At 40.2% G+C, this 26,142-nt stretch overlaps 1 long non-coding RNA gene across 2 annotated transcripts; it reads right to left on the reverse strand.

Annotated features, from left to right (window-relative positions):
- Positions 1–7,667: 7,667 nt before the first annotated feature.
- On the reverse strand, positions 7,668–24,488 carry LOC115516626. Of its 2 annotated transcripts, none has more exons than XR_003969607.1 (3): positions 24,311–24,488; positions 21,499–21,680; positions 7,668–8,322 (listed from the first exon to the last, which is right to left on the reverse strand). It is a non-coding gene; the product is annotated as an uncharacterized LOC115516626 (long non-coding RNA). The 2 variants fall into 2 exon arrangements; XR_003969609.1 differs by having other exon boundaries at positions 7,668–9,799.
- Positions 24,489–26,142: the final 1,654 nt, after the last annotated feature.

Here is a 26,142-nt window from a genome sequence, read left to right on the forward strand (position 1 = left end):
CAGATATCTAAGGACATGCAAAATATACTCTTAAGTAAAAAAAACAAATTACTAAACATTATTCCCTATGCTTAGAAATGTAACTGGAAAATATCTATTGAAGTAGAAAAAAGAATCTTTATTCCCTTCTTTCACTTCACTCTCCCTACTTGCTCTTCCCTAATTCATCCCAATCCTGAGAGGGAGTTGCTAGCGTTTGGGCAAATTCCGGGATTCTGTTTGGTCCAGTTACTGACTGGGAGCCATTGTGTATTAAAAGGTCCTATGTGGGGGCGCCTGGGTGGCGCAGTCGGTTAAGCGTCCGACTTCAGCCAGGTCACAATCTCGCGTTCCGTGAGTTCGAGCCCCGCGTCAGGCTCTGGGCTGATGGCTCAGAGCCTGGAGCCTGTTTCCGATTCTGTGTCTCCCTCTCTCTCTGCCCCTCGCCCGTTCATGCTCTGTCTCTCTCTGTCCCAAAAATAAATAAACGTTGAAAAAAAAATTTTTTTTAAATAAAAATAAAAAAAAATAAAAGGTCCTATGTGTAGCTCCCTCTCTCTTGCTTCCTACTGCCCCCATGTGGTAGGATTGGTAAATTGAACGAAGATCCACTTGGACTAACCAACTTGCAAGTTCACCTAGTGTCTCTTTATACTCATCATTGCTTAGCCTCCTGTACCTTGTGGTGATCTAGAGAATGGAAGATCGCAAGAAATGGAATCGGGCTTGGGAAGAAGTGGAAACTCTGCTAGGCTGATAGGGAATAGGTGCTACGGCTATCCTTCAGGGTACTCAAGGTCCAGGCTGCCTGTGTAAACCACAAAGCAAGGGAGGGGATTAAAAGACACAATCGGTTATTCAAAGGCATAGGAAAAGAAAGCTCAAGGGGTAGAAGCCCCTTCTACCAAATCCTTTTGTAGCCAGACTTTGTCCAAATCACAGTAAGAAACAGTAGCAAACATCTGTTTTTATTTGTCCTGTTTTTCTTATTCTGATAAGAGCACCATCCACCAAGGTTTTTAACCTGCATAAAGCTGAACCCTTTCCTGGCTTTGGGAGTTTTAACATGGCACTATCCTGGCTGAGAACAATGCATCTCTCTGTCCATGGTATTTTATTTGGAGATGAATAAGTGCACACAAAGGGAAGATGTTTCCTTGGAACTAGATGACATGTTTGGAGCACTGAAATGAACTGCAACTCTAAAGCCTGGAAAATCTGTGTGAATAAAAGTGAAGAAGTCATCCAGGAAAAGGAGAGAATGTTTGCTAAATGTGATGTCAGCAAATCAATACCTTGTACATAATAAGATATGCCATAATATTAATACCAACACAGTCAGTAGTAAAACACAAAATCTTAAGAGTATATTTAGCTTACATACCAAAATTTGATCACTGTCAGAAGAGTGGTCACAAATGAACTGAGGTTATCTTTTCCTTCTTGACTGTTTTTTGGGTTCTGTTTTGTTTTGTTTTGTTTTGTTTTGTTGAGTGGGGACATACTTTTCCAAGGCACAAGTTGAGTGGCTAATAACAAGAGTGTAGGATCTGGTAAAATGTAGTAATTCAGTTACGACAGTAAAAATGCAGAAAGGGCAATGATGTGAACAGAGGAAAATTCTAGGGAGTATCAAGATACAAAAATTCAGAAGGCTAAATTTGTGTTCAAGTCTAAGAGGTCAACTTTGGGTTTGAAATGAGATACAAAGAGAAAGGTCAGAATCTGCCTATACTCTGGTTCCAAGGAAGAAGTAAAAACAAGGAAATGGACAAATTAGCAAAGGGTCAAGGTAATTTCCTGGAATATAAAATACTGGAGGGGCATCTGGGTGGCTCAGTCTGTTGAGTGTCTGACTCTTGATTTCGGCTTGGGTCATGATCTCACAGTTTGTGAGTTCAAGCCCCACACTAGGCTCCATGCTGACAGTGCAGAGCCTGCTTGGGATTCTCTGTCTCCCTCTTTCTGACCCTCCCCTGTAGTTTAAAGGATCATAAATAAACACCAGCTCTCTAATGGTCTTTCTAGTGTACCTGTTTAAAAGTAACAGAATGGGGTGCCTGGTTGGCTCAGCTGGTTGAGTGTCTAGCTTTGGTCAGGTCATGATCTCATGGTTCATGAGTTCGAGCCCTGCATCAGGCTCACTGCTGTCAGCGTGGAGCCTGCTTGGGATTCTCTGTCCTCCTCTGTCTCTGTCCTCCCCCCGGCTCTTGCTCTCTGTCTCAAAAATAAAACAAACCAAAAAAAAAAAAAAAAAAAGTAACAGAATTAAAAAAAAAAGAATATAAATAAATAAATGTAACAGAATAAGCATGCAAAAAAAAAAACTGGAAAATTCAACTCCATAATTGACAGTATGGTAAACTATATGTCCAGTTCCAAGCTCACACTGCAAAATAATTTAAACATCTGGATAGTTTTTTTAATCCTCCCAACTTTTTATATGCATATAGGTATCCTAACAAGAAAGTAAGGGAAATTATCCAAGACCAAAATGGAGTAAAAGGCAAAAAGATAAATACTGTAAGACAGGTGAAAAATCCCTGGACATTAGAGTAAGAAGACCTATCTTCTATCTAATCAGAGTTTCAAGATGGACTTGGTAAGGCAACAGTCCTAAAGATGGAGGCTGGACGTTTTCCAGACTGATGAAAGATAAGAACATTCAGATTAAGATTTCCAAACCCCAAGCTGGATAAATTAGACTTCCACACCCAGACACATCACACTGCATTTACAGAAGAGCAAAGAAAAGAAGACTGTAAAAGAAGCTAGAAAGAAAGGCAGATGAGATACGAAGTAATGGCAGTTTTTACAAACAGCTGAATTCTCAACAACAATGGTACTGGCCATAAGACAGCAGAATCACACCTTCAAAATCGGAGAAGAAAACATAGTATCGAATACCCAAGAAAATAAATTCTCACTCAGGAGAAAAGGGATGAAGTGAGTCTTTTCTTTTTTTTTTTTTTTTCAACGTTTATTTATTTTTGGGACAGAGAGAGACAGAGCATGAACGGGGGAGGGGCAGAGAGAGAGGGAGACACAGAATCGGAAACAGGCTCCAGGCTCTGAGCCATCAGCCCAGAGCCTGACACGGGGCTCGAACTCACAGACCGCGAGATCATGATCTGGCTGAAGTCGGACGCTTAACCGACTGCACCACCCAGGCGCCCCGAAGTGAGTCTTTTCAAACAAAAATAATTTGCTATTAAAGACTCAGTTGAAGGACTCTAAAGTCTTTATGTCACACACAAAAAGAAACTGAATTTAGTAAGAAAATGCAATGTAGGAAAACAAAGTGGTAAATGTATGAATGAATCAAAATAAATACTGACTGCAGAAATGGTATTAAAATAGTATCTAATTTGGGAGAACCATTTTCAAAAAAATAATATCCTGGGAAATATATAAGTTCGGGAAATTAAAGTTTTCTTGTCCTTATATTATTTTAGAAAAGGCTAAAGATAATAACTTTGTATTTTGTTACAGACAGTAATGCTACTCTTCAGTATTTATGATTCTACTCCCCTTTGGGAAACGATGGGGGCCTGTACCTCCTTGCCTACTGGAAGTTAGCATTGGCCATGAAACTAGCTTTGATCAATGAAATATGAACAGAAGTGTCACTTCCAAGAAGTATTTAAGAGTTGGTTTGAGTATCCATTCTCTCTTCCCTTTGCTGCTGTGACCAGTGACTAGTACTATTCCTGTTGAACCCTCCTCAACAGCCTGTAACCCACAGTGAGGATGAAATCTTGGTTCTTTCTGAAATTTTCAGATTGTTCATACAACAATATAAATTACTTTATCCCAACAGAAACAAGCATTGGTACTGAGAGCAGTGGGTGAAATGCATATGGAGGTGAGAACATGTAATGCCAAAATGTTTAGTAAAAAGTCATCTGCCCTATGTTGGGAGACATATCATGTACCTAATAAAGTTATGTGTGGCTCTAAGGGAAGAAGCTAGAAAACAACTTTACTAGTGAGTGTTGATAACTGTCTGCATTTGACCATTTCCTTAGTTCGGGAAAGAATTTGCATGTTTACAAACAGGAATCAAAGGGAGTAGAGAGAATATGGAAATTCAGGGACTTTCAGAAATGGAAAAGAAAACTTCCTCACCACCCCAAATGTCAAAGCTAAATGTAAAAACTATTTGAGCAACAAAGGCTAATTATAACTCAGCCTTGAGGCAAAAGTCAAAATAAAGGAGTGCTCATTGTAACTTTATGAAAACTACTGGATGGATGAAGAACTTCAAATTGGGAAAAAGCCAAATAAGGGTGTCGTATCCAGCAAATTGTTCACTTAGATAAAATAACTCAAAGTAAATAGCTAAAAGTATGTGTTCTTCCCAGTGACATCGAGTAGACTCAAGTTACCTGATATTAAAGGGAATAGGGATGTAGGGATATATGTGTTAAAGAAGAGAAATAGAACACTCTAAAAAAGCATATTTATTATAAGGAACTGCAGATATGGATACTGGTACATACAGCTGACTGAAATCAAATAGAGAGCAAGTCTATTAAGTTTGGGGGAGTCTTACTGCCAGAGGAAGCAGGGCAACAAAAGGTGGAGAAAGCTGCATGGCCCACAAGGAGGTTCTATTGCCCTCGTTTTCCGATGAGACCAAGAAGAATAATACAAAAGGAAGAACTTTCCAGAAGGTAGAGTCAGGGCCACAGCGAACAATGGAAAAAGAAGTCCTTTCACTCTCTAGAGTAGACTTAATCAGGAGATATTTCCCACCCCAAAGAGGGAGGGCCTTAACCATATGTGCCCACCAGAATTTCAAAACTGCTACGGACCAGTGATTGCTATGTTTCATGGAATTTTTCTTTTCCAAATGGGGGTACTTTTCTCTTTATGCTGTGCTTATTTCATCATTGTATACTGGGAGCGTGTAACAAACCGAATTTTTCTTTTCGAATTAAAAAAAAAAAGTTTATTTATTTTTGAGACAGAGAGAGGCAAAGCATGAGCAGAGGAGGGGTAGAGAGAGAGGGAGACACAGAATCTGAAGCAGGCTCCAGGCTCTGAGCTGTCAGCACCAGGCCCAACGTGGGGCTCGAACTCACGAGCTGTGAGATCATGACCTGAGCCAAAGTCAGATGCTTAACCTACTGAGCCACCCAGGGGCCCCCCAATTTTTCTTTTTGGCTCAAAGGCCTTGCATCAAGAGCAAGTATATCAAGATCTGTTGTAGAGATTGCTACGTATCCATCCTACCCTACAATACAGAGGAAACCTGATCCTGAGCTAACCTTTCTCACTAGATGGGAATTTGGGGTGGCTCTCCTTTGACGTGAGAGTAAGCTTAACCTACATTTGGTGAGCAAAAGGGCAAACTGTGGTAGACATTACATCTCTTCACCAGTATTTCAAGTTTTCCTTTCCTTCTACTCACACAAGAGGAGTGCATTTCCCTGCTCCCACTAATTTGGGTGTGGTCCCGTGACTTGTGTCCAATGAAATATGAGAAGTGATCCAAGGAGATGTATTTAAGCACCGCTACAAACTGTCCATTCTCTGATCTTCCTCCTACAACTGATGCTCCCAAATGGTCAATCTTCCATCAGCCTACGGTGCAGAGGGGGCATGGAAATCTTTACAGTTGTAAGCCACTAAGAATTTGGGACTGTTTATTCCCAGTGCATAATACAGTCTATCCTAGTGGATACTGGTATACAAGTTAAAATATAAAGAGAAATAAAAGAATACAGAATATAATTCCAAACTGTTAGGGGAGAACAGGAATGGAAAATTAAAAATAAATCAAGAAGACTCAGAATAAAGAACAGTCCTCTACACTGAAGAAATAAAATCTTAGGAAAAGCTTCCTACATTGCCCTTCTCTTACTTCGCAATAGACCGTTAGAAACTGTCAATAACAATCAATCAAGAAGAAAGTACATTAGAATAAAAAAAGGAAAACAGAGAGAGAGCAACAGAGGGCAGCAAATAATATGGTAGAAATCAATTTAGATGTACAGTTGAACTTTAAACAACATGGGCCTGAACTGCATGTGTCCACTTATATTTCTTACAGTACAGTACTGTAAATGTATTTTCCCTTCCTTATGATTTTAGTAACATTTTTTTTCTTCAGCTTACTTTATTGTAAGACTATAGTATGTAATACATATAACACACAAAATACGTATTAATTGACTGTTGATGTTATCGGTAAGGCTTCCAATCAACAGTAGACTATTAGTAGTTAAATTCTGGAGGAGTCAAAGTTACATGTGGATTTTTGACCACGTGGGGATCAGCACCCCCAACCCGTGTTGTTCAAGGGTCAACTGCATTAATCGTATCTTGGAAGGTTTCTGCATTAATAATCTCCAAATCTCAGTGACTTACAGAATCTGTTTGTTTTTCACACACATTGCATTCCAGTCTTTGGTTGGCCTTAGCTATTCAATCTGGAACCTAGACTGAAGGAATGGCTTCAGTCTGCCACAGGTATGGTGGCAGAAAACAACTCGTTAGAACAACAATGACTCTCTATATACAAGCTTCTACTGAGAAGTAGTACATTTATTTCTACTCACTTCCAATTAGTAAAAAACAAAAACAAAACAAAAACACAAAAGAAATCATTAAGGCCAAGCATCTTAATAGACTTAGATGTCAATGGGGTTATAATACTTTAGTAGGGACAGGCTTAGAAGAGACAGGGATTGTAAGGAGGGGCTGTTAGGAAGGGTCAGGGACAATTTTGATAATAATCTACTATACCAAATATAAAACTGATCCCAATAAATGGAAATTGTCTAGACTATCCAATTTGAAGTCAGTGATTATCACACTGGATTAAAAATAATCCAACCCTCTGCTCTTTATAAGTGCCTCACAAAACACAAGGACAGAAAAAGTGTGAAAGTCAAAGCATGGGAAAAAGAGACTAGGAAAATATTAAAGAAACTTGGGGTAGCTATACTAATGCCATACAAAATAGACTTTAAAGCAAAAAGCATTTCTAGAGATAAAGATGATCACTACATAATGATAAAGGTCTCATCAGAAAAATATAACAATTCTAAACTTTATGGCTTAATAACATAGTCTCAAAATATATAGACAATTTCAATATCATAGAGGAGGATTTTAACTAATTTCTTATAGTAAATTAAATAGACCAAAAAATAAGGATATAAAGAATCTGAGCAACACAATTAACAAGTTAAATGGAAAGCAGAGAGAGAGAGAGAGAGAGAGAGAGAGAGAGAGAGAGAATACTGCACTCAACAGCTGTAGAATATATTCTTTCCAAGCACAAAATATTTATGATCATGCATACAAATGTCAGTTAATTTTCAAAAATTAGTATCACACAGAACACTTACTTAACAACAATAAAATTAAGTCACAAACCAGTAACAGATGAGTAAAACTATTCACACGTGTTTAGAAATTTTAACATTTATTTGTGGGTCAAAAAATGTGGTAATAGAAATCAGAAAATTCTCAGAACCAAATAATGAAGAATGTCATATTCAATATTTGCGAGTAGTCAATATTTGCGAGATGCTGCTAAAGTCTTAGTTTGGGAAAAATGGATAATTGTATGTTCCTAAGTAAACACAAAAGGCTCAAAAGTAACGAACTAATAAGCATTCCAACCTTAGACATTATGGGAAAAATACAGAACAAACTTTACAAGGCACAAAAGATATAATCAAGATTTTTATTAAGAGAGAAATTACATAATTACATAAGAAATTTGGGGCCAAACACATGCCCCTGCATGCCTGTTTTAGACCAATCAGCATATCAACAGTATCTTTTAAGGTCCAAACTTATAACTGTGTAAGAGAAGAAAAAGGGAAAACCCGTAAGGAAGGAGGGGCAGCAGCAGAAGCGAACGGAAGAAGCAAAGCAAGACTGTGGTTTCAGCTGGGTCTAGCCTCAGCCCCACATCTCCAGGAGCTCTGATGCACACAGCACACCACAGTCTTTCCCACCTTAGCAGGGGAGTGAGGTTTCTGTATCTCCATAACAGGCATTAGGCAGTCACTGTTTGCAGGCTGTAACAGGGATAAGTAATGCATAACTTCCAGACACCTCCTGGTGATGTTGTTCCAATCTACCAAAGGCAAGCCTCTTGAAAATGTTGCAAGTGCATTAGTAGCGTCGCGTGGAGCAGCTGGAGGAGAATGCGTACACCAAGCCAACGAAAGCAAACTCAGGACGTCTGGACACAGCACCAACATTGTCTGCTGTGCTCCACCCCTTGAACCACTCAGGTCCACTTGCTTTACACGTTAGGTTCACTCCATTCTTTGGCAACTTCTCCAGGATTCTGGTTGATTACAATTTCTATGAAAACTTAAAAGAGAAGTTAGTGGGATAAACTATAGCCTCCACAGCTGCCGTCAGTCCTGAGGTCAGAACTGACAAGGATGATTTCCTTTCTTTACTAGCCAGTCTACATTCCCCTCACCCTGTGCTTGCATTTCTGCTGGTCTAGGTGGCTTCCTGTGTGGTACTGTTATCTGAAGGGTCTGAGACTTTGGTTACCATGCTGTTGTCTGGCCACAGTTAAGCTCTGCTTGCCAATTTACAAGGTCTGGATTACCAAGAGATACCCAGTGGCTCACATGAGTGCTACATATAAATCTTCCCTGCTACCAGTATGTAGCAGCAACCTGGCCTTCCCATGAATATCAAATTCAATTACCCCTTCAAGTATGGTAACTCTTTTCTCCTCTTGCTGGTCTACTAGCACAATGAGCATAAAATGACCAGTGGCAGCCAACACCTTAAGTTTAGTGGAACTATTAATGTTTCCCTTATTGGAAGTGTTCCCTTTCTAGAAACCAGGACCTCTAGTTCTTCAACAGAAGAGCCCTAAAGTTTCAGAAACTGGAAGCAAAAGTTTCCCAAGTGGGTTGCTGGAACAGAGCGATCCTTCCCAGTCCTTGGTTCCCAGCAGTAACACAGAACCATACAGCCATCACTGATTTAAGGGGAAAATGGCAAACCTTTTCTTTAAAGTGCCAGTCGGTACATATTTTAGACTTTGTGGACCATACAGTCTCTGACCTGACTACTTAACTCTGCCGATGTAGCCTAACAGAAGCCACAGACAATATATAAATGATGAGCGTGCTTGTGTCCCAATGACATCATGTTTGTAAAACAGTAGCAAGCCCGATTTGGCCTCTGAACCAGTTCGCCAACCTCTGCTTTAACATATACATATACTGTATCCTGAAGGAATACCTTTGTAAGACATCACCTTCAAACTGTTGCTTCGGCTGTGTTTCTTTGAGGCCATTCCATTGCTCTTTCAGGCTAGCAGCTTAGCAATGATGTGGGATGTAGTGGGATCAGTGAATCACAAAGACATGTACCCACTGCAGAACCGCTTTTTTTCATAAATCCAGCCCTTTGATCTGAAGTGCCAGTATGTGGGAGATCCCATGTCAGTAAATCAGATACTCTGTGAGTCCTTGAATAGAGGCGCTGACCAAGTTGGTAACAGGCAGGAAAGGTAAACGCACACTTAGAAAACATGTCAATCTTAGTCAAAATGAATTGCTGCCCTCTCCAGGGTGGAAAGGGTCTCACGTAATCACTAAGTGACTCCTCAAAGATTCGCACACTAAAAGGGTCCGGCATCCATCTCCGTGGCTGACAGGGAGGGTGGGAGCAGTAGCAAGGTCAGCTTTGATGAGGGACGCCATGCTTCTGTGCCCAGGAGGAGCCTTCATCTGTCCACCATGGCTACTCCATTCATGAATCCATCACGTCGGCACTGTGGTGGCCCAAGACCAGGGCAGACTGGTATCTGCACTGCAATCTGGGTAGATGGCAGCTGTTCAGTGATCTGTTTGCAATGATCTCCTGCCCCTTTACTATCCTCTTTCCAGGCAAGCATCAGAGCAGCCTCGTATGCAGGGAATAATCGGTCAGGACCTAGACACCAAGTGGTCTAGGTTTAGGTGCCAGTCAGTCAGATTACTGTCAGCTGCTTTATTGTTTGTTTTTTTAAGCAGCCTCACTGAGATGTAATTCACATGCCATAAAAGTCACTCATTTTCAACGTATAATTAATTTTATTATATTTCCAGTTGCAAAACCATCATCACAACCTCATTTTAGAACATTTTCATTACCCTAAAAAAACCCTCATGGTCCATTTATACCCATTCTCCAATTATCATTCCCAGCACTAGAGAGCCACCAATTTATTTTCTCTCTCTTTAGATTTGCCTTTTTTGGATATTTAACATAAATGGATTCATACAACATGTGTTCTTTTGTGACTGGCTTTTTTCACTGAGTATGATTTTGTAGCTCATCCACGTTGTAGTATGCATCAGTACGTCATTCCTTTTTATTGCCAAATTATATTCCATCGTATGACTCTACCATATTTTGTTTATCCATTTACCAGTTGAGGGATATTTAGATTCCTTCCACTTTTCAGCTGTGAGAAATGCTGCTATGAATATACATGTTCAAGTCTTTGTATCAAGGTTATATGTTTTCATTTCTACTGATGGTCTTAAGGAAACTGGATTCAGGCACCTTGAGGAAGGAAAGCCTCCAGTCCTATGTGAAGTTAGGCTTAGGTTTGTCCCCTGCTGCTGAGGTGATGAGGCAGTATCCCCAAGTCCGAACTATTTCATTTTTAGGCAACTAAGGAGCACTCCCAGGATCACCATCATCAGTCAGGGCAGGGCATCTACAAACAGCCTACATACTTCCTTAATGGTGACACCTTCCTTTTTACAATCAGGAACAAGACATTTCTATATAACATTGCGCTGGAGGTTCTAGCCAGTTAAAGGCAAGAAAAAGAGTTAAAAATTACAAGAACTGGAAAGGAAGAATCAGAAGTGTTATTCAGAGATGCGGGGAAAAATCAAAATAATTTACAGATAAATAACTGGAATGAGAGGTGACTGTATTTGGAATCAAAACCAAGACATACAACTCAAGTTCTTTTATATATGCCATCAAAACCCAGCTTTTAAAAGATAAAGCCTAATCTAGAGAGAAGATTACATCTACAATAGTATATAAAAATGAGGTAGCTAGGAATAAATCTAACCAAAAAGGTGTGTGCCCTTCCTGAGGAAAACTGTACTACCTTCTTGAAGGACGTTGAAAAAGGCTTCACCCGGCAGGAAGATGTGCTATGTTTATGTGTGTGTATATATATATATACATATATATATATATATATATATATATGTATATATATATATGTATATGTATATATATATGTATATATATATATGTATATGTATATATATATATGTATATATATGTGTGTGTGTGTGTGTGTGTATATATATATACACACCCAATATTGCAAAGAAGTCAGTTTTCAAATTGACTTATAGATTCAATTCAATCTAGTTTTGGTTTTTGTTTATTTTGTTTTCTTGGTTGGTGGCTCAATAAACTGTTTCTAAAATTTCTATGAAAAAACAAAGGGCCAAGAATAGTTAGGACATTCATGAGGAAAAAGAATAAAGTAGGAATCTTGTATTAAATATCAAGGCTTATAACTAAGCTATATTCATGAGCCCAAATGGTACCTGTACAGAAACAGACAAAAACAGACTGACAAATGGGAACAGAGAACTTAGACCACATATATATGCAAACTTGATTTATGTCAGAAGTGATAAAAATGGATCAGTGGGTTAAGAGCCTTTTGATAAATGGTGCTGAAAAAATTGTTCATCCAAATAGTTAGATATGGAGCCTGGCTGGCGCAGTCTGTATAGCATGCAATTTTTTTAATGTTTATTTATTTTTGAGAGAGAGACAGAGACAGAGAGCAAGCAGGGGAGGGGCAGAGAGAGAGGGAGACACAGAATCCGAAGCAGGCTCCAGGTTCTGAGCTATCAGCACATAGCCTGACACGGGGCTTGAACCCACGAACCGTGAGATCATGACCTGAGCTGAAGTCGGATGCTTAACTGGCTGAGCCACCCAGGCGCCCCTGTATAGCATTCAACTCTTAATCTTGAGGCTGTGAGTTCGACCTCGACATTGGGTATAGAGATTACTTAAAAATAAAATATATTTTTAAAAAAACCAAATAGATATGAAATTGGAAATCAATTTGTCATCATCAGCCACAGCTAAAACTGTGGATATTGTATGATGCAGAAATTCCACTCCTAGGTACACCTGCTGAAAAGATTTGCACATTTTCACCAGAGTTTATGTAGAAGAATGTTCACAGCATTTTATACATAAGGAAAAGATAAGGGGGAAAATCCAAATGTCCACTAAGAAGAGAATCCACAAGTCACTTGTAATCACACTATAGACATACACTAGAGAAAATTAATGCATGCAGCTCTATGAATCAAAACTTCTAAACATTAACCGGAAAAAGTACCCAAATAGTTTATACAACATGATTTCATCTATATTGAGTTAATAAAGACATAAAACAATATATAATTTAGGAAAACTTACATCTGTGCTTAAAATATAAAAATAAGGGGAGTGATAAATCATCAAATATCTCAAATGCCGTGATGAGTGGAGGTAGGGGACTGGTTTATGCAGGGTAAGTCAAGAAATCAGGTAAAGCACTTCAAATACAGTGGTGATATTCTGTTTCTTGGTTGGGTGGTAGGTCTAGAACTTTTTTAAATTGTTGCTTCTATACTTTAAGCATATTAACATTCCTTCACATGCATTAAATTCAATATTTAATAAAATTGTTGCATACACATTATAGGGTCAGGATGGACCCCAATTCAAATCTGATTGAAGCGTGGACACAGACACCAAGAAGGTATGAAAAGATTTATTAATCATATAATAAGGCTTTCTGGGGAGAACAGGGTGGTTCCCAAGCAGGCCCAAAAATGGCTTGAGAGAGCAGGAAAAGATCGGCGTAAGGCTTTTATGGTGACTAGGAAAGGGGACTAGAACAAGGGTTCCCATGCCTGCTGTGATGTTCCACAGGCACAAAGGAAAGATCACTTTGGCTTTCTTATCAGTTTGTCCATGTGTGGGACAGGTGGTGAAGAAGGAGAGGGGAGGTTTAAAAGATGTCAGTTAAACATTAAAAAATGGAGTTACACTCTTTATAACAAAAAAATTTAAACAAAACTGTAACCAAAGGAAACAAAAGGGATATTTGCAACTGTAATAAAGGAAACAAAAGGGATATTTGCCATTTTGGAAGTAATAGATCTGTGTTGGAAGGAATATCACCTCTCCCTTCTAGATACCACTTCTCCCATTCTTCTCCCAGGAATATCCCACTAGAGGAATAACTATGGTCAAACAAACTTTGTAGAAAATTTAAATTCTTTACTATTCCACAGAAGAAACTCAGTAGCAAGAGGAATTACTATAATAACATAAACTTAGATATCAAGTCTTGTGGAGTGAAAAGAATGAGAATTGCTCATGATGTTTAAAAGTTCTTGAGATTATGCAGTATTATAAGTATCAGCTGGGCCTCTCTGGTACCCGAGCTGAGCCCAAAAGGAATCATTTGCTTTACCACCATGGTAGTGAAGAAATTCTGCAACTCTTAACCCACTAATTGCAAACGAGTACCAAGCTTGAAGCCTTCTCCCCAAGTAAAGTATTTCCTTCCTACTGGAAAGATACAGACAATGAATTATAAGTACGTCAATTTTTGAGACACCTACTGGGTACAGCTGCAGACATAAAGATGAAAAAGATGTAATCTATGCTCTTTAAGGGCTCACAGTTTCTTGTATCACTTTTGTACCCTAAGGTGTGAAAATGTAGACTTACAGAAAACCTACGGCCAGATTGATGGCTCAAATGATAAAATAATTCATCAGATTGCTTTCAACGTACTTCAATACTAAGGAATACACGAGAACCATTACAAACTGTATCTACTGCATGATGAATGCTCACAGAAGGAAATATACATGCTTAAGAAAATTCTTAATAAACAGGTTGGGAGTGAATGATAAGACCCTGAGAACACAGGTCAGTGGAGCTAAAGGTGAAGGAACAGATAGCTAAATTTCTCTGCATTTATAACGATGAAAAATGTGGGATGGGCAGAGAACAAGAGGAGAGTAAATTTAAACAGGAAATGTTTGAGAAGCTTTCAGGAACAGAACTGTATACCCTGAAATTGTAAGCTGTGGGCACAAATGAAATGCAAATCCCTCCATTTCCCCCATCTTTAGTACAGCGTTCTACACACCCACACACACCCATAAAACTTTTGAGTAGGGCTCTGTTGGGCAGAAAGAAAGAAGGGCCAAACGTCTGGTTTCATCTACAGTATCAGGTGAGCACAATTATAATATTGTAAAAACACTTATGGGCCAAGTGATATCCTAAGCTCTCTACATACACTAATATATTTAAGAGTTCTATAGTAACTTATTTAATAATGCTCAAGGCAAACCTATAAGGTAAGCAGTAATATTTTTAGCATTTCCTAAGTGAGACATCAAAAGCACAGAGAAGTTAAGTGATTTGCCCAAGGTTGTAGCAGCAGCTAAGAGACAAAACTGGCTCTGGGTGGCAGCAATATGGAGAGCAGGTATCCAAATCCTAACCAGAGTTGGAGCATAACAAGCCAGCTCCCCCGCAACAGGAATGTTGGGAGAGCTGGCCAACTGAGGACCACAGATGTCCAGAGGAGGTGAGAGGAGACAGACTCAAGATGACCACCGGACAGAAGTGCAGAGCAAAGGCCCCATGAGCCCAGCAGTCTACACTGATGTCCCCCAGAACAGAGGGCCAGTTCTGACAATGTGTACCATGGCCCTGTCCTTTTGGGAACACCTGAGGGGCATGACTGAGGAAAGCCTAGGGTCCTACCATTTACCACATGGGGCTGTTGAAGACCAAGAAGCAAACCGAACAAACTTCTCAGATGATCTCTACCCAGGACCCTTAACCACGGTGTCCTCCAGTACATTGTATGCTCCCGGTGCATAAATGTATAAATATATGTGCGTACATTTAATATCATTTCTTTCCACGTAAGACATATGCCTTAACTCCTTTCTTGGGTGTTAGTTTCCTTTTAGATTCCTTTCATGTCCACACTTCTGTCTCCAAGCAAGTGACTTGGGTATTTTGCTGAAAATCTTTCAGCAAAGATCACCATTTTTCTAAGACAGCTTTCATTCCTGTTTGTTAATTTCTATCCTGGTGGCCACCACCCAGGTTCATATCCTTATCCCCTTATTCCTGGACCATCTGCTCACTGGTCTCTCAACTTCACCTTCTCCAAGTTATTACTGCCCCTTTTGCCCTACACGTTTAGTGAATTTTCTGATTCTGAAATCTTCAAGGGTTTCCACTGCCAATGTGAAAAAGGTTTATGACCTTAACCAACTTAGTCTTCTCTCTCTAATTACCACTCCAGTCTCTACCTCCCTTAACTGCAAAATACTTCTCAGAAGTTTTCCACATTAGCTGTTTTCACTTCCTTACTTCCCATTCTCTCTTCAATCCACTCTAACTCACCCTTACCTTTATTCCTCCTCGGAAATGACTTTCATAAACCCTGACAACTTTCACATGGCCAAACTCAATAATCAGTTCTCTATTCTCTTCTCACATAAAGTCCCAAGCATCTGGCACAGGTGGATACTGTCTTCTTGAAAAATTTTCTTCCCTTGCGTTCTATGTATGATGCCATTTCGGGATAAAACCTGTATGAGTTTTGGTTTTACTCTGATTTTTTTACCAAGCCTCCTTTGAAGCATATACTCATTTGTCTTCTATCCTCTTCATACTTCCACCTTCTTAAGAATATTGATCTTGCCTTATATTGCAACATAATCAGCTGCTTACTAATACAAACATGCAAATACCAAGACCTCAGAAAGCTTCCTCTAACACAACAGACTGTGGTGGCTCTGTGGCTTAGTTAGACCTGTTATCTTTCCTGAGTATCTGCTCAGTTGTCCTGAAAGTAACACTACCCCTTTTCAAGGTTAAATTCCCAGAACTGATCACTTCCTCCTCTGTGCTGCCTATCTCATGCCCTTATGACTCTCAAAGCCCCCAAACCCTCCATTTCACTCACTGGCCTATAGATCTGCCTTTATCCACAGATTAGAATTTGAGAGTTCCTTGAAGGCATATAATGTGTCTGGGTGTGTGTGTGTGTGTGTTTGTGTTTCTGATAATTTGCTCAGTGCCCACAACTCAATAGCCATCCAAATAATTGATGGAAAACACTTGGATGAAATGAACCAGGCCAGGAGGAGCAATAAGAGAAGTTGATGGTTGCTACAGAAGCCTGAGAAACAGGAGAGCTGGCTGGTCACCCTGCCCTGGCTTGCCTACAGTGAACATAAACTTGTTCATGAGCTTTGAGTATCTGGCTGTTACAAGCACCTCTGGGGTGGGGAAATGTGCTCCTCAGAGGCTTCACACACTGTTCTCATCCACATCCTCTCCTCATTTGGCTGAAGAAAAAGCGCTGAGGCAAAAAGGCTTGAGTTGAGTCTCAGATTCACCATCAACTAGGAGGACATTTCAGAGCCACAAAAGCCCATCTGTCAGATGTAAATGACTGTCTGGATTCAAAAGGCCATTGTAAAGCTCAAATGAAGACTCAGCTGACTGTGCACTCTTACTCACAGTTTATTTCCAGATCCTAGCAGAGTGCCTAGGATATAAATGGTGCTCAGTAATGTTTGTTAAACCAACAAAATGAGATCAACCTGTTCTGTCTTCTATTTCCCCCATACTGGTGACCAGCACAACTCAGAAATCTTGGAACCTCACTCACTGAAGTTTCACACTCTTTGTCAATGCCACTTCTAACCTGTCATCCTATCTGGTTAGTTTCATGTTCTACTCCAGCTCTATATGCCTCAGTTAGCATCCTCACCCTTCCTCATGTGTTTTTCATTCTACTGATAATAGAGTTTTTGGCTGATGCTAGTTTTTTACTGCTATGAAGTATGCGGCGATGAACAATCTCATTCACGTATCTTGATGCACAGGCACATGTTTCTGTTTCCAAATTGATTGTGCCAATTTATACCCCATCAGCAGTGTGTGAGATTTTTAGTTATTCCACATCCTTGCCAATTCCTACCATTTTCCTCTTTTAAAAAAATAAAAGCGATTCTGCTACATGTGTAGTGGTACCTCATTGTGGTTTTAATTTGCATTTCTGTCTCTGATTAATGAGGCTGAGCCCTTTTCACATTTGTATTGGCAATTTGGATATCCTCCTTCGTGAAAGCTTTGTCCTTCTACTTTTGATTCATAATTCATAAGTCCATTTTATATTATGGACACAAGCCCTTTATTGACTTTATGTGTAGCAAATATCTTCTCCCAGTTTAAAGCTTGTCTTTTCTCTTTCTTAAAGTTATCTTTTGATGAACCTAAGTTCTTCATTTTGGTATTACCCAATTTATCAATATTTTCCTTTATAGTAAACTGTTTTATATCCTATTTAATAATTATTTTTCTAGGGGCACCTAGGTGTTTCAGCCAGTTAAGCATCGGACTCTTGATTTCAGGTCAGGTCTCGATCTCACGGTTTGTGGGTTCAAGCCCCATGTAGGGCTCTGTGCTGACAGTGCAAAGCTTGCTTGGGATTCTCTCTCTCTCTCTGCCTCTCCCCACCTCGCATATGCGCTGACTCTCTCTCAAAAATAAATACACTTAAAACATTATTTTTCTGCTCTTAACTAATATATTACCTAATATTACCTAAAATTTTAATAATCCCTTACATGGAGATGTATAGCTAATGAAATACTGATTTTATGTGGTAATAGGATAGGAATCTTTTTTTTTTTTTTTTGGCACGTGCACATTTCTTTGTCCTAGCACTATATACCTAGAAGTTCTTCCTTTACCTTGTGCTCTATGTTTTTAATTGTTTTCATAAATCAGGTATTGATATGTATGGGTCTTCTCCCTGTAATCTGCATTATTTTTTGACCTTGGCTATTTGTCTATCCTTGCACATATACCTTAATTACCGTCTTAGGCAAATCTCAGCCCTTTGAATCTCCATCATAAACTTAAGAATCATCTTCTCAAATTTCACAAAATAGTTGCTGGGAATGTCACCAGTGTACACTGAATTTATAGATCATGCTGGATTGAGATATCTGTATGATTTCGAATCCTATAATCCATGAAATGATAGGTACATCATACATTTATTTTAGGTCACTTTTTAGCCTCAATAATATTTTCTATTTTAGTTCTTGAATGCCTTTTATTTGATGCAAAATACTGGGTATTTTTATGCTAATATATATGGTATTGTTTCTAAAACTAACTTTCATTTTTTTACCCTGGTATATAGAAATACAATTGATTTTTGTCTTTTGATCTTGAAATGCAAACTTGTTAAACTCATTAATTCTAAAAACTCATTTGTGGAGCTTTTTGGATTTTTTTCACACAATCACATTCAAATAATGCCATTTAAAATTTTCTTTCCGATCTTTTAACATTTATTTTCATTTTCTTGCTTTACTGGATTGGCTAGGACTTCCAGTACATTGTTGAATATAAGTGGTAGGGATAGTGTGGGAATCCTTGATCTAATCTCAAAGGGAATGACTGTAACATTTCACCATTAAGCCTGACATTTGTTGTAGGTTTTCTTATAATCTGGCATCAGAAGAAAAATTCTCCCCTACATTTTTAGTACTATTGGTAGCTAGACAACCTAAAGATATTCCTTCACTGTTTTTATAGTTATTTTCCTTATCATTGGTTTTCAGCAAATTGTTTGTGATATGCACTTATGACTATTACTGCTATTACTATTCTGTACGTAGTTTGTAACAATTCTTGAATTTGCAGCTTGATATCTTTCATGAGATTTGGCAAATTCTTAACCATTAGTTTTTTCAAACGTAGCTTCTGCCCCATTCATTTTGGACTTGCTTTCCAGAACTTCGGTTATGAATAGGGAAAGGGTTAACATTAGGCGAGGAGAGATAAGGGAGCCTTAGGGAGGCAGACTGCAGGTGCAAGTAAGAGGCTGAAGAAGCGGCATATTCCAGACCTGCCTGGGCTAGGCGCCATGAGTGGAGCCTCACAAACTCTCTGATAAGGTCAGGGACAAAAATCCTTGACGGCTACCCAGTCAGGACCTCTCTCACTCTCGAGAGCTTTATACTTTCCCTCGATAAACTCTATCTCTTTGTTCACTCTCTGTTGTCTGCGAGATTCATTCTTCTACTCCTTCCACTCGCCTTTAACAGTTATATGTAGATTAGACATTCTTGTGGCATCCTCTTTGTATTTTACCTTCTCATCACTATTTTTCATCATTTTGGGTCTCCATGTTTTATTCAGGATATTTTTTTCAGAACTTTCTTTCAGTTCGGTAATTCTCTGTTCAGTTGTGCTTTGTTTCTCATTATTTTACCCACTAAGTTTTAAGTATTTGTTATTATTTTTTCATATTACAGTATCTTTTGGCTCTTTTTCAAATCTACTATGTCTTTGATAGTTCCAGTTCTCTGCCAAAATTAAAAATCTTGACTTTTATCATCTTAAATCTATTAACACAGTTTTCTAAGTCTCTGGCTGGTAACTCCAACAGCTAGAGTCCTTATGAACCTAATATTTGTTGTTTCTGCTGGTTCTTGTTTATGTTATATGTTACCTTGTCTCTTTGTGTGCCTAGTTATTTCTTTTCAAATTTTACCTAACATTACATTTCCAAAATTAGAATTAATCTGTGACCTAACAGTGTTAACATTCTCCAGAAAGAATTTCACTTTTTCTTTTCCTGCCAGTGGCTAGAGGCAACAGTAATCCAAAATACCTTGATCCAAATTCAGGGACTGAGATAATGTGTGTGTGTGTGTGTGTGTGTGTGTGTGTGTGTGTGTGTGTGTTTAAGTTTATTTATTTTTGAAAGAGAAAGCGTGAGCGAGGGGCAGAGAAAGAGGGAGACAGAGAATCCCAAGCAGGCTCTGTGCTGTCAGTGTAGAGTCAGATGCTTAGCTGACTGAGCCACCCAGGCACCCTGAGATAATGTTTTTTAAATTTTTTATTTATTTTTATTTTTTGAACGTATATTTGTAATTTATGAGAGTGAGAGAGTCAGAGTATGAGCGGGAGAGGGGCAGAGAGAGACAGAAAGAGAGAGACACACACACAGAATCTGAAGCAGGCTCCGGGCTCTGAACTGTCCATATAGAACCCAACCCAGGGCTCGAACCCACCAACTGTGAGATCATGACCTGAGCCAAAGTCGGACGCTTAACCGACTGAGCCACCCAGGCGCCCTGTGGGGCTTTTATAAGGGCACTGATCCTATTCATGAGGGCTCCACCCTCATGACCTAACCACCTCCCAAAGGCCCCACCTCCAAAGACCATGATCACATGAGGATTAGGTTTCAATGTGAATTTGGGGGGAGATACGAACATTCAGCCTATGGCAGAAATACTCCCAGGGGAAAAACAACACCAAATTCCATACTCAGCTCTCTGGATCCCTTTCTTCTCTCCATTCACAGCCTGCGGTAATCCTTTATCTTATTATATCTTTTATGCCTCAAGTAGATTTTCTATTGTAAAATCGACCTAGATTTTCTGGTTTTCTCAGAGTTTGATCTGAATTACCTGGTCTATCACTATTGACTGTGGAAGCCCTGTAGTTATTTCTTTAGTTGTCGGTTTTCCCCCACTCCACTGTAAATTCCTTGGTCATTTCTGCAGCACCAGATCCTGTCAGCTAGCAGATGCTTTATAAACGTTTATATCAGTCTAGGTTACTGCTTTCAAGTGTGAAACAGATTCTTAGTGATCTAAGCTGCTCGCACAATCTGGGAAGGTCAGAGAGCCAACCACAGTCACTCTGAGGCCAGAACAAACCTGGCTCCACAGATGGTCCAGGGCAGATATGGGCGTTGCTGCTGACAGGCCCAGGCACTGCAGACTGTATCACAGATCTCACTCACCAACACTGGATTCTGGGCACTGGTATTACAGTGTTGCTGCTGCTAAACAGGAAGACCCGCAGGGAAATGGATGGAAATAGAGAGTGGGGAAAGCTGAGGAAGGGAGGGCAAGACAAGGGCATGACGTTTTGGAGAAACCTGGCTTTGTCAAGGAATTGACAAGGAATTCGATCTCTTTTCAAACACTGAGCTAGAAATCCTGTAGAACTGGAAAGTAGAGGTTTACTGATCCCAAAGTGAATTATACCATTTCCAAAGACTGAGCAGATGATACAAATGAATAAAAGGGCCCAGAAAGATAGATTCCACTGTGACCACCCCAGCCCTCCTCTTCCTTGCCCTGTAATGCCCTGTTTGAGAGACCATGATCTGTTTCACATATTCTTCTTTTCCAAAGTCCCCATACCCCTTACCATGGTCTGAGCAATTTAAATTCCACTGCTTTTCAAAAGGATTTCTTCAAAAAATAAAAATAAAAATAAATAATAATAAAAGGATTTCTTCAGAAACTGCTATGTGAGCCAAGGGTCCCAACAACCTCTATGCCAGTGCCTTTCAAGTAGATTAGACTTGTTAATAAAAATTATTATATTTCTCACCTGCTTCGATACAGCTTTCATAATAAGAGTGTTTCTTCAGAAGCACAGGACTCTGCAGGGACTATCCTCTGGTTTTCAGCCATCCTGCCCACAGGGCATTCATTCCAAAAAGGAAGGAGTAACTCTCAAGAGGCCTAGGATGGTCTGACTTCGCCATAAAGAACTCCTTTTTGTTGTTGTTGCTGAGAGACAAAGAGAGAGAGAGAATATGAATCTCATGGAGTCGTAGGCTCCATGCTTAGGGAGGCCCGACATGGGGCTTGACCCTGAGATCATGGCCTGAGCCAAAATCAAGAGTAAGACACTCAACCGACTGAGCCACCCAGGCACCCCAAGGACTTTTTTTTTTTAATACACTTCGCTATTTGCCAAAAGATCTGTCAGCAATAAGAAATGAGGGAAATATCCGTTATCCCAAAGCCAGGAGACCACTTCATCTCATTGCTTAACTGAGTTTTAGGAGGTTCCTAGGCAGTCTGGCATCTTCTTTTCCCGTTTAAAGTCCTTCTATAATTGTCTGCTATATTATGTCCGGGGATTTTAGTTGTTCAGAGGGAGTACCAGGGGGCACTCACGCTCCGTCTTGGTCAGAACTAGAAGTCCTCTCCCCATATATTTTTAAAGTGATATCATCCTAACACATAGATATAAATAAACAAAGGCCAAAGCTTTCTTTTAGATAAACTACCTCCTTTTTTCGTTTCTTCAAAATTACAAATAACACTGTAAAGAACATCTGATAAATATTAACTTTGCAGAGGCGGAAATGTGAGGTCAAAAGGCATACCCATTTTAAATTTTGATAAATGTATCAAATTCATCTCAAATTTATTAATACCAACAGTGAATGCGCATATTTGTAGACATCTTCACTAATCATTTCACTAATTATACATTATCAAATGTTTTAATCTTTGACAATCCAACACATAGAAAATACTATTTAAATTCTCACTGACTCATATTTCATTAAGTTTGAAAAGAATTTAAGTGTCCAGTGGTACCTTGTGGATAAGTTTTATCTCATTATTTAACAACTTAAAAAGGTTTGTTTAAATGTTTATTTATTTTTGAGAGAGAGAGAGAGCGCGAGCAGGGGAGGGGCAGAGAGAGAGAGAGGGGGAGACACAGAATCGGAAGTAGGCTCCAGGCTCTGAGCTGCCAGCACAGAGCCCAACATGGGACTCGAACCCATTAACTGCTAGTTCATGACCTGAGCCGAAGTCAGACGCTCAACCGACTGAGCCACCCAGGTACTCCTTAACTATTTTAGTGAGATGATGTATATGATGATGTATATGTAAAAGCTTATCATTTGCTTTTCAAACATATTTAAGATGTCTTATTTTTTTAATGGAAGATTATGATGATAATGTTGATCCTTATTTGTGAGATATTTCTACCTTTTTTCCTGTCACACTTAGATAGGACTTCCCCAAAACAATAAAAATATTCTTGTGGTAAGAAGGATGATCCCCCACCACTCCCAAAGATATCCACGTTCTAATCACTGGAAATTGTGCATATATTTTCCTACACAGCAAAAAGGAATTAAGGTTGCAGGTAGAACTAATGCAGCTAACAGGTTGGCTACAGATGAGAAAATACGAGATTTAGAAAGTAGCAGGTCACTGATGATCTCAGCAAGGGAAACTGAGGAACAGAGAAGAAGCTGAAGCACCAAAATCCATATGTTTTCAAGAGCATTATCTGAGAAGGAAAGGAGAAAATTATTAGTGTGTCCCTGGTACTTTAAAACCCTCTTCTGAATGTTGTTCCATAAAGATTAGCAACATTTATCAGAGGATATAACCTACCTTGAAGATGTTATAGTAATTATGGGCTTTATGTAATAACATGCCGCTCTTTACATAATATTGCTACAAGGAAAAGTGGATGCATGACTTGAGTTCATTCCAGTAATTTTGCTACGTTTATGAGCACTCAATCTAATATTTTCTGTCTGCCTGACTCCAGCTATGCCAACAGGTTAATTAGTATATTTGACACACGACCAAAGATTTTATAATTTTATAATCCTTCCCAAACGCACACCATGTTGTGTTTACAATTAAATGGCCTTTGTCCACGGCCTAATTAGTGTAATTGGACTTAACTCCGATTGGAAGGCCTACCTCGCCGCCCCACAGCTTTATCCAAATTATTGTGTTTATGGACAAGGCGGCCACGGAAAACCACCTGCACAAGGTCACGCAGCAAATCAAAGGAATGGTGTGGATTCCAACTGAGGTCTAACTGGTTCCAAGGCCTAATCGTTCCATCGTTATACCAATGTCGACTTGCACTCCCTGGAGCAATGGAACAAAGTCCTCATTCTCAGGGCACTCGGTGTAGAAGGGAACACAGAACACAAAAGAGTATCATGTGAGCAGTACTGACACAAAGAACAACACAGCCATCGCTTTGGGAATCCCTACCATTTGGCAGACGTTGGGCTGAACGCTTCATACATCCTTTGGTCAGCTACGTGAAATACGAATCAAGTCCATTTCACAAACCAGGAGACTGACGCGGGGAGAGGCCGAAAATCGCACAATTATTAAGCAACCGCATCGAGTCCCCCGTGACCGCAGCCCGCAGGCTCGGCAAGTACCACACCGGGGTTAAAATCTGGCTCTGACGTACGTTAATTTTGTTACCTCCGGCAAGGGTCGCCCTCGACGCGGGCTGCCTTAAAACTCTCACTCCCCGGACCATCCCTCGAGCGCCAGGGTCCGGCTCTTCCGCCCGCTGCGACACCCGTTCCCTGCATCCGCCCGCCCACCTCTTCCTCACGTCTCTCTGCTCTCACCTCGCCACCTCCATCACCAACAAGGGGCGTCGCACCAGCGCGTGTGCAAACACGACCGAGCCGTCCGACGCGGGCCCAGCGCGCCTCCCGGATCTCAGCAGCTCGGGCTCCCCCGCGACGAGGACGCCGTACACCGCCAGGCTGGCCGGCAGTCGCCGAGCTCGCCGTCCTCTCCGGACCGACCCCCGCCAGGCAAAAGCAATCGATCCCTCGCCACAAACTGGCGCCTCCGCCCGGAAATGAAGCGGCAACGCTTTGGTTCCGGCGCCTTGGCCCGCAATTGGGATTTAGAGACCGGAATTGGGTTCACTGTCGCGTTCAAACTGATCTGGAAAGGATACTTAACATACCCCAGACTAATTCTTAGAACACTCCCTTGCACATAGCCTCCGTGGATACTTGTGGGATGGAGAGCTTGCCGGCTTCATTTAAAAAGTAAAAATTTTTAAGTGCTATGAAAGGTTAGATCGAATGGTAATCCGTGTAGTATCTTGCTATCATTGAGCTTTCGATGGTAGTGCTTTTACTGCCAGATGGCCTGTAATCCAGTCACCTATGAGTGTCTGTTTTCTCCTTCAGTAACCCTCCAGCACACCCTTCTGTGGGTCATCGGAAGGCTAACGGAACAGAGATGAGAAGATACCAAGGCTGGTAGTCCAACAGGCACACGAACATGTGCTTTCGGTAGCTTAGGAAGCAGCCCCCACGTGTCCCATTTGCCAGGGTGTCAGAGAAAGCCTCACCTATCAAGTACTGTTTGAGATGACATAATAGAGCTCAAGTGGCACGGAATAACATTTCCCACGCTATCCCTGAAATCTTCCCATCTGTCCTTGCCTCTGTTTTGCCACTGAAATGTCCCTGGTTTAACCCTTTATCTTCCCACCTATTAAAGTAGCCCTTAAGTGGTCACCAGAGGAGAAAGTCCTGAACTCCTGCTTTTAGGGCTGCTCCAGTAACACTCATGTTCACAGGACTACAGGGTCAAATATGGGGTGGGGGAGAGGAAAGAAACTTCATTGTGATTTGCAAGTCCATCTTTGACAATGCTGAAAGTTATCTAAAAGATACAAAAGATGGTGGGATTCTTCTGCCCTTGCCTGCAGTGTTCATTCTGATTTTCTTAGCAAGGAATATCAATCAAGCCTTTTGTACTACAACTTTGAGGTCAAAGGCTGCCTTCCTGCCTGTATCCCCTATTTACTCCATACTCCGTCTAGAGGAGACAGCATTCCCTGAGTATTCTGTGAACTTCCATAACTACAAAGTGCACCTCCAGGGAAACCAGGTTCATGAAGCCTCCAGACGCTGCAGGCAGTGTTGAATTAATCCCTCCTCAGCACCTGTGACTTATATATATCACAAAGTATGCATCACAGTCTATTATTCAATGTATAGTGCCTTCACTATACAGCTGACCTTTGAACAACACGGGGGCTTAGGGGTGCTGACCCCATGTAGTTGAAAATCTGCATGTAACTTTTGCCACCCCTCCCCGACAAAAAACTGAACTATCAATAGCCTACTGTTGACTGGAAGCCTTACCAATAACATAAAGTCAATTAATGCATATTTTTTATGTGTATTATATACTGCATTCTTACAATAAAGAAAATGTTAAGAAAATCATGAGAAAATATTTACAGTACTGTAAAAAAAATCAGCATAGAAGTGGACCCACACAGTTCAAACCCATATTGTTCAAGGATCAACGCATGTAAGGATATAAGCAACATGAAAAGAGGAGAGTACTACTGTTTGAATCTCCAACATCTATACAAGTCTCTAGTGTATGGCAAGTGCTTAATAAGTGTTCAATGAACGAATGATGA

Source organism: Lynx canadensis, chromosome B3 (genome assembly GCF_007474595.2).
Source record: "Lynx canadensis isolate LIC74 chromosome B3, mLynCan4.pri.v2, whole genome shotgun sequence".
NCBI lineage: Eukaryota > Metazoa > Chordata > Mammalia > Carnivora > Felidae > Lynx > Lynx canadensis.